The sequence below is a fragment of the Lonchura striata genome, chromosome 1 (genome assembly GCF_050655825.1).
Source record: "Lonchura striata isolate lonStrDom1 chromosome 1, ASM5065582v1, whole genome shotgun sequence".
NCBI classification, from domain to species: domain Eukaryota; kingdom Metazoa; phylum Chordata; class Aves; order Passeriformes; family Estrildidae; genus Lonchura; species Lonchura striata.
In genome coordinates, this window is record NC_140703.1 from 15778971 (window position 1) to 15797740 (window position 18770).

Sequence of the window (18770 nt, forward strand, 5' to 3'; positions counted from 1 at the left end):
CTGCTCGGCCACTCGTTCCTGCCCGTCCGGCCCCGCCTCCGGGGCTGGGGTCCCCTCGTGCCCGCTCCGCTGTGCCCCCCGTGCCCCCTCTCCTCACATCCCTGCGCACGGGGCACCGCACACGGGTGGCGTCACTGCTGGCCCTGGCCCCAAGCGCAGCCCCAGCCGGGGCTGCCTGCTGTGCTGCGGACCGCCCCAGGGACGGGGGACACTCCTGCCCCCTTCCATGCCTGTGTAGCCTCAAAAGCCAGTGCCGGCTGTGCCCATCGTGTCCCCTGCCCTTCCACGGGCATCACGGCGATGCTGCCCTGCTCACGGCCTGGGTTAGAGCAGGAGAGCACACACACTCTCAAGTGTGTCTGTGCCCCAGGCACTTCGTGGACAAGACCACCGCTCCCTCCCCCACTGATGCCAGGCAGCCCAACAAGAAGCATTGCTCTTTTTTGAGGCTCAGTTTCTTTCCCCCTGCCTGAGATCCCAGTTTACTCAATAAGGGGCTGCTACAGCATGGCATTCGTGCCATCAACTCCCCCTTGCTTCCTTCTCAGCCTGCTCAGAGATTTTTGTTTGCTTGGGGATTTAATTTCCTGTTTGTTTGTAAAAACAAAGAGCGGAGGCACTGGGCGTCTCTCTAGTAATTCAGACAGTTATCTGCTCTTTCAGTCCCCTTGCCACGTTCTCTGTGAAATCTGTGCTCTCCTTGGGCACATCTTGCTGTCTGTTATCCAGGCTCTATGGTAGAGAGGGATCCACATTTTCCTGTGGGGGATCTCTGGAGCCTATGAATGGTTTGGGGCAGCTGTTCCTGCACAAAATGGCTGGTTTAGGTTTTATTCTAGCATCTCCAGTGCACCTTGCACTTGAGCATATACACCTTGCACTCAGTTTGGGCGGGGTTCAGGAAGTGTGTGCTGTGTTCTTGACTGAGCTTGATGATTATCAAGCTGGATTTTAGGCTGGACTTTGTTATTCCTTCCGTTACACTTTACGGGAAAGAGCGTGTTGCCTGATATGAATGAAATTAAACCCTCCTAAAACTGATGAGGATAATTTTCACTCTCCAGCCACAGTTACCTGAGCTCTTGCAAGGAGATTGACCTCTTTGCAGAGCTACAGCCACAAGCTGCCTGGAGAACACTTGGTCCTGTGCACAACTGAAGTTCTCCCAGCTCCCAGACAGAAAATGAGGCTGAATCCACAAATGTGACAGAGAAAAAACTGCCCCATCAAAACAAGGCTGTTTTCAAATATGTCCAAAATGCCCTCATATCCCTGCTTGTTCTTGCTGCCTGTTTCCAGACATTCTGCTCTCCTCCTTTAGCCAGCATTTAAGCACATTTTTTCTTCACTGGAAAATGTCAGTTCCATAAACCAAGACGTCCCCTACATCAAATTCAGAAAGCAGGTTAGATGTCTCATCCTTATCAGTCAGCTTCCACCACACTGGTTAAACTCCTGATTGCAGCTTTAGTCCTGAAACCCTGCTATCCTGAGCCCTGGGTTGTGTTCTCAAGCACCTCTCACTTTTTTACTTCAGTAAGAACCACTTTTCCCCCCACATATAGTCAGACTTCCAGAGTGAAGGGTCACTGTAACCCATTAATCTGACCCATATACAAAAGCCATAGATTTTTTCCTCAGCAGCTGGATCAAAGTGAGTTAGAAATACAACACGTCTTAAAGACTCCAAGTAATGGCAACTGCCTTCTTCCACCTAGTAATTTATTCCAATGTTTAATTATCCTTGCTGCTAGGAAATTGCTTCTTTCAAGGTTGAATTTGTCTAACTTCAACTTTGAGACATCTGAACTTGTTATGCCTTTGCCTAGAAAACTGCACACCCATCCCATTTTCATGGATAAGCAACTATACATGGTGCTTCTATCACTTCTTGTTTAACTAAATAGATTGTTTTCTTTGAAGCCTCACATTGTAAGATGTAGTTTTGGTCACTGCAGATTTTTTGGACTCCAGTGTTTCTAAGTGTTTTTTTTTCACTTGCAGGCACCCAACATGGGTACAGTGTCATTGTGGTCTATACACACATGCTGTGCACATAGTAAATTTCTCAGCCATTGTTTTCCCCCTTCTCTCATAACTAAAAATGGAAGTAGACCATTTCTTGTGCTGTACAAAAAGCCTGTGGAGTTCATTACCCGTGTTGAGTCCCCAAATCTCTTTCTGCATCTGTGTTTTTCCTGAAAGCATATTTATCCTGCCATTCATTACTATGCTTTTCCCTCCTCAGAACATGGCCTTGCAGCAGGGTGTGTTAAAATACATTCTGTAACTGGTGGCAATTTAAGCACGTGTTTGAGATTCTCATTCAATTTGAGAGCCGTTTGTCCGAGGCTGGTAAATTGCCAGCACAGGTGCCAGAAAGAGCAGGTCTGAAGCTGACCGCTGTGTTAGTCTACCTTCTCCTTCAAAGCCTGTTTTCTTCTCCTTTTTGTGTGTCCTATTTTCAATGGATTGTTACATGTATGTGATTATGTCATTTTCCCCCCTTGCCAATTCCATTTTGTATCGTTCAGCTATGAGAGCCAGTCTGAGCCAGAAGCTTTCTCCAAGTTGAGACAAATATCTTCCTCTGTTTTTGTGCATTTTCCATATTTATTCATGAGCTGCAGAGTAAATACATGGTCAGTTGTTTGTTTCTCAGGAAGGCATCCCATTTGACTTTCAGTGTTTAGCATGTTGTTGATTTGAGTAGATAGCACATATTTATTTATTGATGATGCTGTAAAAATGCTTGCTTACGTTTCTTCATACCTACACTTCTGCATAATGTATAGGCTGAAAGTGTCTCTCATTTGGGGGTAACTAGGTTAGCCAGCAGAATTTCAGGGAAGGATCAAGATTGGAATGTTACATTAAACACACTATTATGCATGCACATGTTCATGAAACATGAACACACCCTGATCCTAAAGAAGCCCACACTCAACCACTCCCTGCTTGCACCACTCCCCCAACATACACTTGCTAGCTTTTGCAGTTTCTGTCTTGGCAAACATGAATAAACAACTTTTGCTCTCCCCACCTTGTTGCCTGAGCTGCAGAGGACAGGGTGAAATGTCTGTGTACAAGGCCCACAACCAACACGAAGCTCAAGACTAAAAACATTTAGAAGGGCTGTTCAACAGCAGAAGGACCCAGCACCTGCTTGATGAGGACCCAGCACTCTGCTTAGGGGCAGAGGTGCAAAAGTGCTCCTTTGATGCAGTGCAGATTGCAGGCTGCAAACCTTAACCAGGGGAGAAATCTTTTGGTGCCATTGCCTGGCATGTGGCAGCCAGGAGCTCTCCACAACAAACGAGAGGCGTAGGCAGACAGACAGGTAATGCCATGCTCCACTGCCCCGTCAGCAGCACAGCAGCCTCTAAGGCAGGAAGAGGGCTCTCAGTAGCTTCCAAGCTGTTTGCATGAGAACCCTGGGGAAAGGGAGCCACAGCACAAACATTGTCCTGGACACATCTGTGCAGGGCTGTGCCGTCTCATTTAAGGACTTCTTCTCAAGACCTAGGGACTTTATCCCCAGCATGCTGGTGAAATTCTACTTTGCTTGGTTTCATTCTGCCCCTAGGTTCCCTTTGTGTTTCCAAGCAGGCACAATACTCGTCTTCATTTCCTCTTCTCAACTCTTGTTAAATTTTGCCTTGCTCTAGTGAACAGAGTGCGTGTTCCAGCCAATGGGCTGTCCCATCACGGTTGTGGCTGACATGAGCGCCACGCTCGGGTTTGTGAAATGTTTCTGAGCATATCTGGATCGAAAATATATGCCCCCCTGTCATTCCCCTTTAGCAGTTGAACAGAAATATGGGCAACAGTAGAGAGCTCACAAAGAACTGTGAAAAACTCAGCTTAGCCATTTATGTATTATGCATTAAAACCTGTCTCTATTGAGCTGTCCAAGATAAAGTCCTACTGGCATGTGATCAAAAGCGTAGGAAATTACCTTGATTTGTCCTGGCTAGAGCTGGCTGCCTCATGTAAAAGTATTTGTGAATAAATTATTTGCAGATTGATGAGGAAAAAGTGAGTAATTTATTTGATGAATATTGTTCAGCTGGCTCTTGAGCTAACCAAACCATGAGGAAAAAATATTGGTGAATGATTTATTTGAAAATCTAGTTGAAATCTGACAGGAGAAAATGGTCAAACAATCTGCCACTATTATTCAAATTCCGGTAAACCTGGATAACTTTCACAAGCTACTAAAGCTACACCCCAATGCTTCAGGCCATGGCCATAAAGAAGATATTGAAATCTGAATTCAAATCTTCAAATCTATACTCACCTTCTCCTTAAAAAAGATTCTCCTCAACCACAGACCCAAAGGTACCTATTAATGAGCATAGAACAGATTCTACATTTCCAGTTATTTATTCCTATTTATTATTAAAACACTCTGGAAACTCTCTTGCTTGATAGAACAGCAGTGAAAATTGAGTACCTTTTACTCCTCTACAGCCTCCCTTCAGTGGATTTCTAAGCACTTTACAAATTTCAATGGTTTTAATGTTACAGCTGTTCTGTGAGGCAGGAAGGCATAATGAAATCCAGGAAAAGTAGAAAGAGCACCACACACTGCAGGTTTCTTTACAACATAAACTCTCAAGCTTCGTGAGCATCTTTAGACTAGATTCCTTTCAACAGAGTACATCCTTCTAAGACTGACTAGATTTTTCAAATCTGCCTGAATTTGGATCCCTAACTACTTAAGCACTCAAAAAAACATGCTATGTGCTGAGCTCTTGTTGAAATTTGCTGGAACTTTTGAACACTAAAGACACAAGGGAAACCCCCATGTGTCATGATATTTCCATGCATATGTACAGATTTACTAGCATATCTCTAGATAACTGATGGTCTCACAGGTTTGAGCCATAATAGCTGCAAAACAGGCAGGTTGCAAAAAGCTGCCTGTGGCTGTGGGTTGCACATCATGTCGCAGTCGCCACGTGAGCAAACCACATGCAAAAAGGTTATCCAACCTGTTAAGCAATAAATGACACATCCTCCTACTCCTGCCTCCCTCTTGCACTTCCAGCAGCAGGGCTGCAGTCCCTCTGTTGCTTCTTGGTTGAAATGGTGAATGAAATATGAGGGGCTGCACTTCAAAGCGCTGGAGAGATGTTAAAGATCTGATGTTAGATGTCATGGCAGCTCCTACTACAGCAGGACTAGTAAGGATAAAATCAACACCCTATTCAAACTACTGGACATTTTCTTGAGTGCAGACAGGATTTGATTTCTAGTACCTCAGCAACCAAAGAATTAGGGAGCAGAAAATACATTCTAAAGCAGCACATGACAAAATTATCTCCCCAACAACTTGCACTCTGAACTCCTACAGAAGTAAATAATTAAATAACCAATCCAAAATACACATTTTTTTTTAATAAGAAAGACTGAATATCAAGTTTAAAATCTGCTGTCAGCCTTAACACAAATAAACTATAAAACCAGAAATAAATATTTGTATGATTGCTGTTGATCATTAGAGGCAGTTTAAAATCCAGATTTACTCTGTGTGATTTTTATTCTCCTTCCCACTGGCATGTCTCTTCTCTTGAACTAGGAAAAATCAAAAAGAGTCAGTTTTGCTTTCAGGTTTTCTCTCTTTCTGCTATGTGACTGCAAAAAAATCATAGGGGAGGATATTGCTCTGTTTTAAAGGAACAGATTTCATTAGATACAGAGAAGGAAAACAATAGAAACATTTCTCTTGGCATTTATTTGTTTTTATATGGATTCTCCTAGGCAAAATTGAAGTCACGAGAGGGGAGTTTCTGTTTATAACATGGGCAGGTACAATTCTACAATTCTTACCCTGCTCCAGATTCACTCTCTTGATACTGACCAGTTGCACTCCATTTTGGGATCTTGCTTTTTTTCAGTAAGGTCAATCTGAACTTAGCTCTTCTTTGTGTTTTTTTACCTGTGGGACTGCTGTCTTCCCACATCAGAAACAGGCTGAAATCCTTTTCTGACTTTGATTGCAATGAATAGGACATCCATGTGATGAGAATAAATCAGATTAAATCAGAAGCAGGAGCAGTGCATTTCTTTGGCAGGTCCCAGAACTTCACATATTGTTACCTTCTATTATACAAGGTGTGTAACCCAACCTTGACTTTAGGCCATTCTGAGACACAGAAATTATGGAAACAAGAGGCCAGGAGGTCTCTGCCTGTGCTAGACTGAAATGCTACACATAATATACACTGAGCTGTCACCTATTATCCCGAGTTGATTTAAAATAATCTATAATCCAGGGATGAGAAGTGAGCACCATAGGATGTGGGAAATCCTTCTCATACAGCATGACAGCGCTGTCATTGTACCAGAACCATGAAAGAAGAAACACACTGTCTCTTCAAAAAAGGACTTCTAATTTCTTGAACACTACAGTTAAAAGAATCTTTTGAGTCCATTTACATTAACAGGAATTAATTAAGAGATTAGGCTAAGGCTGGTGATTAGGGCCCTGTCTGAGAATGTGGGCACACTCTTTATTAACAAGAGCCTAGAAACAGGAAGGAGGCTCCACACCCCCATACATATAAGCTACTGCAGTCACTGCATTCCAAGGAACTGAGATCTCAGTACAAAGCATGATCCAGAAGTCAGTCTTCTGGGGATCTTCCCTCCCCTTGATGGGACTAGAGGAGATGCTATGAAGAGAGCTTTGTGTTCTCAGACAAAAAGAAAAAGATCTGGGAAAGTCGGTGAAGTCTCAATGTGTGTTTTTCAGGTTAATTTCTAACTTGCGGTGCCAAGCAAAGAGAATAGAGATGCAAAATACATGCAAAATAAAACTAACATAGAAGTTCAGTGACAACTGGCATATTGAAACCCTGCTTTTAAGAGTTCCAAAAACCAACTCAGTGAGCTTAATGCACAAATAATAAAGGAGAGCAAAGCAACCTCTGTACTTATATATTTCCAGTCCTTTTGACATCCTAATAGTCCGGCATCTCCTGCCTATTGCAATTTGTTCTCCTTTCCTCTGTTTTGTTTTCACATCGAATGACCAGCTAACTAGCTATTGAGCCAGCAGAGACAAAAAAAAAAGGTCAAAAACTGCAGATGTCTCAGTGTTTGTGCCCAGAGGACATCAGATAACAAGCTGTTACAGTCTGCCTGCAAAACCACTGGTTGACTTGTTATTCTTGAGTGTCTGCGTAAGGCCTCATTGATTCTAGTTTGGCACTGTGCTGTTGACCCTGCAGCGTTTTGGGGAGATCTGCAGTACAAAAGGCTCATCAGCTCACCCAGCAGATCTTCTGTGAGTCTTGGATAATGGTCAGAGAAGTTACTCAGAGAAGCTGTATCTCACCCGACCTCCAGCTGAGATGGCAGCTGAGGGCTCCTGTTCCCTGCTGGGATGCTCCATATACCTGTGCCTTAGCAAATCTCGCATTCTGGAAAATGGGCACTGTTAGAAGGTGCTCCTGTGTTGGCAGATCAGGGAATGTGTCTGCTGATCATGTGGTTCTTCAGGACACCCCAAAAACCCCAGAAGGCACAAGGTAAACCACAGCACAAAGTCCCCTTGCCTACTCTGTGACCGCAGGGACTGCAAGCAAGGAAACACATTCAGATTCAAATCACGATATATGAAAGTCTCACTAATTTAGACCCAAGGGACTTCAGAAGAGGGCAGATTTTGGCTCTCTGTGAGAGCACAGTGTGTGCATATAAAGTCACTGGGAAATGTTCAATGAGGTTACACACACTGTGTCCCTCAAAATACACTCCTGTGACTGGGGAGTAGTGGCTGTTATTCATGAACTGCATGTCTTATAGCAGAATAAGAAGGGTTGATAAAAACAGCATGAATAAATCCTATTAGCATTGTTTTAAGGAGACCTCCACTCCAGCCCTTGCACAGATGAGTGAGCAAGCTGGGCAAGTCTGCATGGGGGCTCTGGCTATTTTCTTGTATCCCTGAGGGAAAGAGCATTTCCCTGTTGGTGGAAGGGATGAGAACTGGTACATTCCTTGCCACTCAGACTTCCCATGGGCTTTCAGGCCAGCTCCTCACCCACCACCATGCTGTGGAGTGGTGTTTCACGCAAGCAAGATGACTTCAGAGCAGGGGGGACTGAGGAGCAGGGAAGCAGTAGTACAAAAGGAAGTATCACTGCATTTCCAGAGCTTGTCACGGAGGATCAGTACAGCTGGGTAGCCTTGGAGACAGAAATTGAAGGTGTGTTACGGGGATTTACATGCTGGTTTTGGAAGTCCTGTTTCAATTTAAGATGATTAGCAATATCTGTGAAAGCCCTCAGGAAGATGACTCCTTTACATTTCCATAAAGGCATCAGACAAGGCATAGCTCCTTTCTTTTAGCAAGAATTTCCTAGCCAGTGGCTGGAGAAATGTGCAGCTTTTCTCCTTGCTGCAAATAGGCAGCTGCTGTGCTCACTAGATTATAACCCAGGCTGCATGGGAAGATTAGATTTAAGGAAAGCCTGGCTGATGACTCTCTGCATTCAAAACTTCCAAACAAGGAGGAGGGAGCAGCTGCAATTACAGTTTTCAATTGGGAAGTGAGAAAATAGAGATAATTTCCGTTTCTACAGCAATGTGAATAATTATCAAAAAGAAAATGGTTGACTGGCAGCTAGAAGCCTTGCTTCTGCTACCTAGAGCAATGGGCAAGTAGCAGCAGCACAGACAAAATCTTTGGCCAGAGGAGTCCACTTCTAAATTTTAAATCTCCTTTCCAGATTCTCCTGTTTGTTTGTTTTTCATTTTCATGTACTTGGAATTTACATTCCCCCACCCTGCCCTGAGAACACTGTGTATTACAAGGTTTGCATGTGAATATTGCTTCTGAGATTTCACGTTGCCTCTGCTTACATCTCAGCACCAATCAAACAAGACTGCAAGGCATTCAGGCACTAAGCCTCCATAAAACATCCCTTTCTAGATTTAAATCAACACTGTTTATTCTCAAGAATGTTTGAAAACCAGTCATGTTTAGCAGGTGATGGGCACTCCCCACAAAGTTGCTTTGACACAGCACTAGTTTTCAGGTGCTCTCCTGTCTCAGACAGGAACTCCTAGCAAATTTCATGAATCCAGAGACTGGCAAATCCATGGCAATTGCCTTCTGAAGTGCTAATAAAATGCCAAGCCAATTCTGGAATCATACACTGGCATACAAATGTGGGCTTATTTATCAAGTGTTGTGATGCTTCTGCTGCCAGCTAAAAGGAGGTGGTACCCCCTGTGAGTAACACTGGCTCAGCTGAGCTAACTGGCCACTGCACAACAAGAAGTCCAGTGGTACTCAGCTGATTTGACTGAAAATCCTCTGAAATTCACTTAGCTAGAAACACTGAAAATCCACAGGATCCTAATTAGAATGATCAAGTAGTCAACTTTAAAACATTGGTACAATCTGCTACTGAGCCCACAGGCTCTCAGAAATAATGAGCATTAAAGGAAAAAAACCTCTTCAGAAGGGAAGGTCTTACTGATACCTTAGAGAGCAGGTCATGTCTTTTGCATTTCTTGATGAGCTTCTGTAGCCAGTCTTCTCCGACTGCTCCTGCCAGCACATGTTGGAGCACATTTCATGCCTATTCAAACAAACAAAAGAAGATGTCTCGTCTTTTACTTTCTCCTTCCTCCATACTGTGTGGAATTACTGCTCTTCTCCATTCTGCTTCTCATGTGGAGAGAGTAATTTTTAGTTTTTTATTGCAGTAAAAATAATACAAAGCTTCATGAATGAAGCTGGCAAAATACAGAATTGGGCTTTACTCTTCATGCACAAAGATAAAATGGTAACATAATATTTAATCAGGGAGTGAAAGAAAGAGAAGTGAGTTCATTAACTTTTCCCTTGAGTGAAAACTCCTGTTTTCATTCTTCTTTTATTTTTATTCAAATAATTTCCAAGAGAACACCATCCATATGCAAATGCATGTGTGTTCTCAGAATACAGCTTTCTTTTATATAGATGATCATGAACTCACTTCAATAAAGGGAAAAATGTCAGGATTTTTTCATAGAAATAATTGGCCAGGCAGCCAGCAGTAAAAGCTCTATTAACCTCCAATTATCTCTCCCACATTCCCAAGAGCTCGTATACTTCAGTGGACAGTGTTTTGCAGTGCTGGACATTGCAGATCCAAACTGCTTTTACTCAGTCCTTCTGTGGGAAGAATCATATGCTACTTTTTGGGGTTTGTAGGGGGTTTTTTCCCCCCTAGTCGCTAATGACAGCAGAAGAAGGAGGAGCAACTTTTTCATTGAGTTTTCCATGAAGCGAAATCCATGCTCTTTGGAGGCTCCATAATGCTCTGTGAAGATCCATGTCTCCACTTCTGGATGCTGACGGGAGTTTTGGATTTTTGCCAGGAGTGAGCTCAGAGGCAGAGCTGCCTGTGGCACAGAAGGACAGGGGAAGGGCAAAGATGCTTTGATGTTGAATGATGGGCAAACATCATTCAAAATATGACATTTGAATCGTGCCCTCATGCACCAGAGACCAGGGAATGGGAATGTGATTTGTCCTGTATCCGGGGCAATGGCAGGGAAAAGGCTCAGGGTGACAGCTTCCAGCCAAATTTTGAGGGAATGCTGAGCCTTAACATGATTGCCCATATCTATCCCTTGACCTTTTTAATAAGAACCAGTTGCCAGATCCCTGAATGGAGTCAGGCACCAGCTCTGCCTCTCCTGAGGCATCCACGTTAGGAGAGGAAGGTTCTTGTTGAGGAGGCATCCCAGCTAAAAGAAGCCACGCAAGAAAGAAAAGGGAAGCTCAGCCCTGGGAGTGCCTGCTCAGAGCCCCTGGTCTGGACTGTGCCACTGAGCTCCACCCCAGCAGCTTCCCCATCCAGACTCTGGTGGCTGCACACTCCAGTCCTAAAGCACAGAGCACAACAGCACCGAAATAACTCCAGAGTTAATATGTCCTGAAGGTCTCCTACTTTCAGTGTGTTACATCTCTTCCAAATGATCCCTCTTATGGGTGTTGCCCCCGGATACGCCCATTAGGGAAGCAGTCTGGTTGTGCAAAAGTTTTTGAAGAGATGCAAACACGACCATTAAAATAACCTAGGCAATTCCCACACCCCCTCTGTGACATAAAAAACCTACTTGTCTCCCATCACCAGGACATGTGATTACTTTATTTTTCCTCCTGTTATTTCTTTTTAGATACCACATTTTCAGAATGCACTAATTTCTGAGGAGCAAAGACCAGGAGAGTTAGTCCCTTCCTTGAAGACATTACTTCTGTCAGATTAATATGTGAAAAACAGCCAGGCACTTCTCAATGAATCTTTCTGGAATATTTCAGAAAGCAGCTGCTGATTCTTTCTGGGTAATAACAGAAAAGAAATCTGAGAGGAGAAACTGCAGCTGCTGCCACAACAGAAAGAGCTTATTATGAGACATTGCACTCTTGTTTTTTCACTTCATTTGTTTGGGTTTTGTTGAGACTTTTATTTTTGCCGAAGTGATAAATTGCTATGGAAAATCCACACCAGGAAATTTTTATATATGTATATATATACTCCTACCAACAGGCAGGTTCCCATACAACCACGGATGATGTCAACTATTTTGGTTAGTAATGATTTCATCCCCTGTGGTGTTTTGATTCCCTTGCTACAGGACTCAAATTCTGTGCTGGAGGCATTTGGCTGGGATTTGAATGATTTGCCACCAGTGCCTGCCTCTTTCCAGAGCACTCTGGCTCAGGTTACTTCCATTTACAGTGCCACAGTGCACCACAATCCCAGATATCTTCTTATCTGCCTCCATGGTTATTGTGTTGCAATACTAAACCTTTACAAGAAAGGATCATATCTGCATCATAATTTTTGGCCCTATTGCAATGCAATAATTGATAAGAGGGAACACCATCTGCAGAAAAATACAATTCCCAAAGCTGCACTTAAGGCAACCTTTCAGTCCTTAATTACCCAACACTGAATCAGAGAGGAAAGAAAGAACACCAGCTCCAGGCATCTGCTCCCTCAGCCCCTGAGGAGGAAACCTGAGCTGCCAGCCCGGAGTCCACCACCATGGAACATTCCTCCTGCTCGGAGAGCACGGGGGTCTTATGTTTGCCTCATACCCAGAGCTGGTAGGAAGCAAGAGATTATGAAATGTGATCTTGTCAGGGCAGACTCAGCCCAGCACTGCCAAGAAAGGACATTTAGAACAGCTCAGCATTTTGAAAAAAATTACCAAAGCTTTTTGAGTTCCACAAAATGCTACTTTATATTCACATTACAAAACTGCGTGACACTGAGGCCAAGAATCAAAACGAGGGGGAATACCTCATATTGTAATATAATCACAATTCAGGTGGCTGTGGGCATGCTACCTGCATGCTAAAAGGAAGTGAAGATATTTCTAGTCACCTGCAGGCTTTTCTGAAGCAGCTCTGACATTCTCCAACACCCTTCTTTACTGCTAAGCATCTAAATATAATAAAAAAATAATTACCATTGAGCAAGTAAGTTATTTACCCTCTTAGGTACTCCATTCCCTCCTCTAGAGGCTGCACACTCTTTTCGCCACCACAGTTCACTTACTGTGCAAGTTCAGTTTGCCATTTGTCAAATCCTTTCCAAATCTGGAAACACTGAGCTGTCATGGAAGTATTTCTTGTTTGGGGGTTACTGGGTGGATTAATTGCAGTAGCTTCTCAAAGGCCAACTTAATCTGCATTAGCAACTCACCTGCTTCTCAGTGCAGTTACTGTGCATGTATTGGGATGGATGGATGGGAAATTAGGACACTGAAATGATTTTTGCTTTGTGTTTCTTGATGTGTCTTAAGCTACTTGCCTAAATGGCTGGCAAGCATTTGCCACAGTGCTTAAATGTCTTATGAAAATGAGTCAACAGAGAACCTCAGGCTGGTTGGGAATTTTTTTAACTTTCTCAGGCAATCAACTAGACCATATCCTCCTAAGCAGCTGAGTCCCTGTATTATTTGTCCATTAAAAATTGTAGTTTTAACCAGCAATGTGACTTTGCAAACAGTCCATTGTATGTCTTGGAATCAAAACTGCTCCGTGACACAGACATGTTTCATTATTGATTCAACAAGTTTCAATTCCATATGGCTTCAGTTACAGAAAAACTAACTGGAGCCTTTCCTTCCTTGCACAAAAGCATTGTCAGCTAAACTCCAATAACAGAAGTTTTATTTCATGCATGTGTAAGGGGTGGAAAGAGGCTAATTGAATCTGATATGATAGTTTTTCCAGTTTTAAAATTTAGTGTGGATTGCCTTTTCTTCTAGATGAAGGAGGGGAAAAAAACCTAAAAAGAGGCCAGATTCTGAACTGGTGCCCCAGCTGATGACCTGGTCCCCTTTTACAAGTAGGAGAATAGTAGTTCTAGAAGGGTGACTCCCTACAAATGGGACAGGATGGTGTGGGTAAGTAGTGAGAATTATGGACCAGCATGCAACTCCTCTGCAGATCAGAAATGAATGGGAACACCACAGCACAGGGGATTTGTTAAATCCATGCTTCTGATTTGGCAGCCATGGGCTCCCAGTTCTGGGAGGCAAAGCCATTTCTTAATAGAGTCTTGTATGGGACCACAGTGATTCAGACTTCCTCCTGCAGCTTGTGGTCCTCAGCCAATGCCCACTCAAGTCAACAGATATCTTTGTGTTGACTTCAAAGGATACTTACTTGGCCTTTATTTTCAGCCTTTGAGTGCAATTAAAGCCATATTGTGTACAAATGCATGGTGGACACAGTTCCTTGGATGATGCTTTTCTTCCATCACTGCTTGCTTGGTAGGAGTGGTGATGATAATGTCAGTAAAAGTGGAATCATTTTGCCTGTGCTGTGAGCCTCCCAGTGACTTCCAGGTGTTGGGGAATTTGAGGAATCAGGGCTTTTTCTCAGTTCCAGCTTTACCAAGATTCACAAGAAGAGGAGTTTAAACCTTCCCTGTCTCTGGTATCCCTTCACTTAATTGCACTCTCCCTTTCTTTTCTTTAGATTGTCCCATGTTGCATGAGCCCTGTAAAGTAGGACATTACAAAAAGCTTGGTGCTAGAAGCCAGTTTTGCTGAGATTGACATGATTAGTCAGGGTGGCAGTGGGGGGAGAAGGAGGGAACTGGGATTCAGATCACTTTGAGAGCCAAACAAAATCTTTCTGTGGGCAGAAGCAAGGTCTGAAGAGCTCCCTGCCTTCAAGTCCAGTGTCTGCAAGGTTTCACTCCAGCTCTTTTCCTGGTGACTCTTACTGCTTTTGACAAGTCACCAGGCAATTGCAGATCAAAATCACAAGCTAAGCCCCAACTCCATCTGGCAGTGCCTTAACTGAGACTGGCAGTGGCTGATTTTCAAACCAGTGAAAAGGTATAAGAACCTCACCAACGTATTGCTGGGAGGGACAGGGCTGTGCTTGAGGCTCTGGACAGCCAGGAAGCATCACAGCTGTACTACAATGCAGATCCAAGTGTAGACACACTCATGGCCAAGTCCTGCTTTCATGTACTCCTTCAGTACAGAGCAAACCCTGTGGCAGCTCCTATCTTCTAACCAAGTGCAAGTGACACTGTCCTGCTTTTCTCCATCAGCCTGCAGGATGGGGTGACAGCCAATCTATGCATACTGCCTCTTGCTGTCTCATGGCAGAGGTTGCAGGATGCTGTTCCCACCCTTGGGGCCTGAGCAGGGTGCCCATTCCCATGGAAGGACTTCTGATGTGTTGTGCGCTGCACTGTGTTCATTGCAGGGACTAAATGTGTAGTTATCTCACAGGGTGCATACATTCAGAGCTGAGCTAAAAACGGGCTGGGTGTGTTTGATGCATCTTGAACTGCCGGGGTGCAACAAAATGTGATAGGATGTTCCAGTAGTTCAAACTTTTATCTGTGTTTAATCAGCCCAGGTGTCCAACTGTCTGCTAAAAGAAATCCTTTTGGAAGCCACTGAGATGGGCTTTTCTTTATGAAATCTCATTACTGTGATAGGTGGCAGCAGTGTCTGTTATACAGCTTGGCATTATCTTCAGTTTCTTCTAATGCTGCCTGACTTTAACTGGCTGGGCTGACATCTTCTGTGAGAGGTCTTGCCAAGGGCTGATGGATTCCTCAGCCTTTTGTAAGACATGCTATTCAAATCTGCTAACTCTGGTCCTATTAATTTCCTCTTAGGTTCTTCTGTAATACCATTGTAACGCTGAAGTGCTTACAGCAACTCCTGCATTTATAATCACCAGCTCACCTGGTGAGAAAAAGCAGCTATTTCTGACAGCCCCTTTGATCTGCCCAAGGTCTGCCCACCCAGGGACCATCAGAGTGGCACAATGCATGGAGGTTCAGAGCAGGACTCTCACAGATTTCTGTCACTGCACCCCTTTGATTTCAAGATGGATACTGGGCAATGAGAGCACACAGAGGCAGTGATTACCTACAAATTCTTGAGGAAGTGATGTCCATGATATCCCAGAGGTACACGGCACCACAGGCAGGGAGAAAGTCCAGTTCTCTGGGACAGAATGCTGGTGTCTTCTCAGTGAGACAGTGTCTTCTTTCAGCCTCCACATCACCTGTTACACACTTTCCATCTTCTCCAAAGAAAGGAGCAGAGGTCAACTGGCAGCAGCCTTCTCTGTCCTCATGTTTTGCTGTTCAGCCCCTCCACAGCTGCAGTCTGTGCACTAAGAGAGGCAGGGCTCCAGAGGCTAAAGGAGCAGGCAAGTTGGACACTCATGGGGCCCAGAAATTAGATTGCACAAGGCCACTATCATTCTGGCTCTCCTCCACCACCTTCCTGCTCGTGGAGGGCTTGCTTTCACAATCTTTAGCTCTTAACATCTTTTTCCTTGAGGGGGTGGTGGTGGTTAGAAAGATGTCTACCGAAACTGACCATCTTTTGTAAAGATTTCTCTGTGGTAGCTGAGGAGATGGCAGGGCAAAGACCCAGAGACATGTACCAGTCCCTTGGGAGGCCTGTCCCTCCTTGGGAAAGCAGGTGAGGAAATCTCAGCTCCTCTTCCTGTGAAACTCCAGCTGAGGTCAGGCTGCCAGGCTCCAGGTGCCTGGGAGAGGTGCTGCATGCCATGGATGTGTGCTGTGGCTCTCCTCAGGGTCCTGGCCACCCAAATGAGCTCCCACCCATGGATCTGAGCTGCAGCTAGCACGTCCTCCTGCATGGAAATCAGCTGTAGGGAGGTGGAGACCACTAATCTCTTCTGACTGAGCAGGTGATACACAGCCAGGATGGGCGCCTAAATTCAGGTGCCAAAAAGATCATTAGCTGACATAATATGTAGCTTCTGGCACCAGAGATTACATGCCCAGAAGCACTACTATTTAGCCATCCTGGCCTCAGCTGGTCCTGATTTTAGGATTTAAAACAATGTTTCAAGCCTAAATTCTTCTTGCAGCCATGCAATGCCATAAATGGAGGCTGCTGGCTGACCTGCAATCCCTTCCTCCTCTTTCATTTGTGCCATGGCTGGTCCTGCTTTATCAAGCCTAAGACCTTCCACTCGGAAATGCCAGTTGAGATTTTACATTTATAAAAACGCATCGTAGCGGATCTCGCAGTCTATCGGAGCATGTGGTGCTCTGTATGCTGTGAGCCCATCTTCACTGCTGCACTGAGCAAAATGGGCAATTCTCCTTCTGCAAGGCAGCTATTCAGATCCCAAACAGGGCTGGTTCTTTTTTTCCTGACTTGCAGTTATTAAAAGCTCTGTCTTTTGCAGGCGTGTTGTTGTGCTGGATCAGAAATAGCGATGCAGGGGCACTGAAGGTTGAGCCCTGTGTTTTGCTAGCACTCTGGAAGACGATGCCATCTGTGACATGATTCAGATCAGTGGTTTAGTGAAATTCTGTTGGCAGGGAGTTATTTACCAGATTAATGTTTCAGAAGTTCTCGGGCTTCCAAAATGATGCTTTGCCTTCCATCTCCCTCTGCAGTTTTCTTTCACGTCTCCAAAGGTAAGCCCTGTCAGAATGCCTCATTAGCATGTCTGGACAAGGCAAGAAATACAATCTTTGTTGGCACAAACCCATAGTGCACAGCTTGAAAGGGTGCACAGAGGTCCTGATGATTTGAGCAGGTCATGCAGATGCCACCAAAGCCTGTAACGTGGGCACACAGCAAGAGTCCCCCCCAGACACCTCTTCCCCACAGCATCCCAACACAGGAGGCATCCCCAGAGCACATGCAGAACACAGTGTGGAAAAGAAATTTGGTTATTTCAAGAGAAACAAATGTTGGCCATCTGAAAACCTCCATGGCAAATCATCATGCGCCTCTGGAATGCGCCTCATTTGTGGGAGAAGAACAAATTGAAAATGTCTTTGCTTTTAAAACCCTGTCAGGACTACAGCTCTCTAGACACACCAGACTTCTCTGGTTTACAGCAATCAAAGTATTCTCAATACTCACTTGCAGAGTTGGACTTCGCAGAGGTCCCCTCAGGCCAGGAAGCCCCATGGCACTGGGTGCTGCTCGAACACCTCCAAAGCCATTAAAGAGCTCACAGCCCTGTGAAATGCCTCACAAACATCCACCAGACAACCTGGATGTGGGAAATAAAATTCTGCAGTACCTCTGTGGGCACCTCTCCCCAGCTATTTTCTGAAATACATTTTTCCATAAAGCACCAGCAGTGTTCAGACACTTCAGAGTGGCTGCAGCATCCTAAGGATGTGGGGGGTGTTTTGAATTATACCAGACCTTCTCTGGGTAAAATGATCTCCACACAGCATTATTTGTAATTGAAAATGAGAGGTTAGAGTAAATGAATTCTCATCACCATCACAGATCTTCATAAGCTGCCCACTGCCACAGTAATTAGGCACAAAAATTAGGCAATAACAGCAGTTGTTTCTGAAGTATTTTGAACATCATAAAAATAGTTTTAATGGTTAAAACCCAAAGTGCTGGGAGCCATCACTGTGACAGCTCTGTAGATGAGAGCTGCATCCCAGCAGCGAGATGCAGTAAATTTACTCACAGTAAATCTGAATCACTGGAAAAATAGTTAGATAAAACAGAACATTTTCATACCTGTTAGGTTCTGGTTTGCTGTTGATTGGACAGTGTGTCTGATCATTTTGTGCAGCAGAGTGACAAATAACTTAGAAAATTATTTCCCTGAAATTGTTTGGAAATATAGCTCTTCTTGCCATATATTTCATCTGGAAGGCAATTTTTTCCTGCCCTTCTGCACAGCAGCCCGGAGTTTCTGTTAGAGAGATGTGGTAATACAGAGAGACATCAACATCATTCATTGAATGAAAATACTGAAACAGCAAACAGTTTCTAAAAATAAAAATATAGTGAATATGTCTTTAGGTCTCTAAGGCATTATATGGTGACTAATCAGAACAGTTTTCCTACGAAAAAGGGACAGAAGCAATAGAGACAGCATCAGATTTAATAGTACAAAATGCAAGGTCGTGCCCCAAGGGAGTAATAATGAGAATTTCTGCTACCAGCTGGGAGCTCATCAGTTGGAAGTGACAGAGGAGGAGAAAGACCTGAGCTCACGAGCTGATCAAATGTCTGTAAGCTGGCAGTAGCATGCAGATGTGAGAAAGACAAATGCGAGCCTAAGACATGTCAGATGAGGGATTTCTAATAGAAATAGCAAGATTTTAATGCCATCACAGAAGTACAGAATATTGCATGTCTACATAAAAGATTAATTAATTTAAAATTGCTCTTTTTTTGTGCCTTTTTCTCTTGTCGTGACCTGGGAGGAGAGAGCTTTCTTCCACAAGAAGAGACTAAAT

The 18770-nt window shown here is 44.1% G+C and overlaps 1 long non-coding RNA gene across 4 annotated transcripts in view; it reads right to left on the reverse strand.

Moving 5' to 3' along the window:
• The window catches only part of LOC146768602 (uncharacterized), a 35276-nt gene continuing 16506 nt past the window's right edge, over nucleotides 1-18770 (reverse strand). Inside the window, exons 2-4 of one of the 4 annotated variants that reach the window (XR_014950373.1) lie at nucleotides 18043-18770; nucleotides 9501-9599; nucleotides 1-8198 (exon numbers count right to left, since the gene is read on the reverse strand). The exon at nucleotides 18043-18770 is cut by the window's right edge and continues 15273 nt beyond it. This is a non-coding gene — a long non-coding RNA (uncharacterized LOC146768602). The other 3 variants (XR_014950309.1, XR_014950341.1, XR_014950367.1) reach the window with 3 other exon arrangements.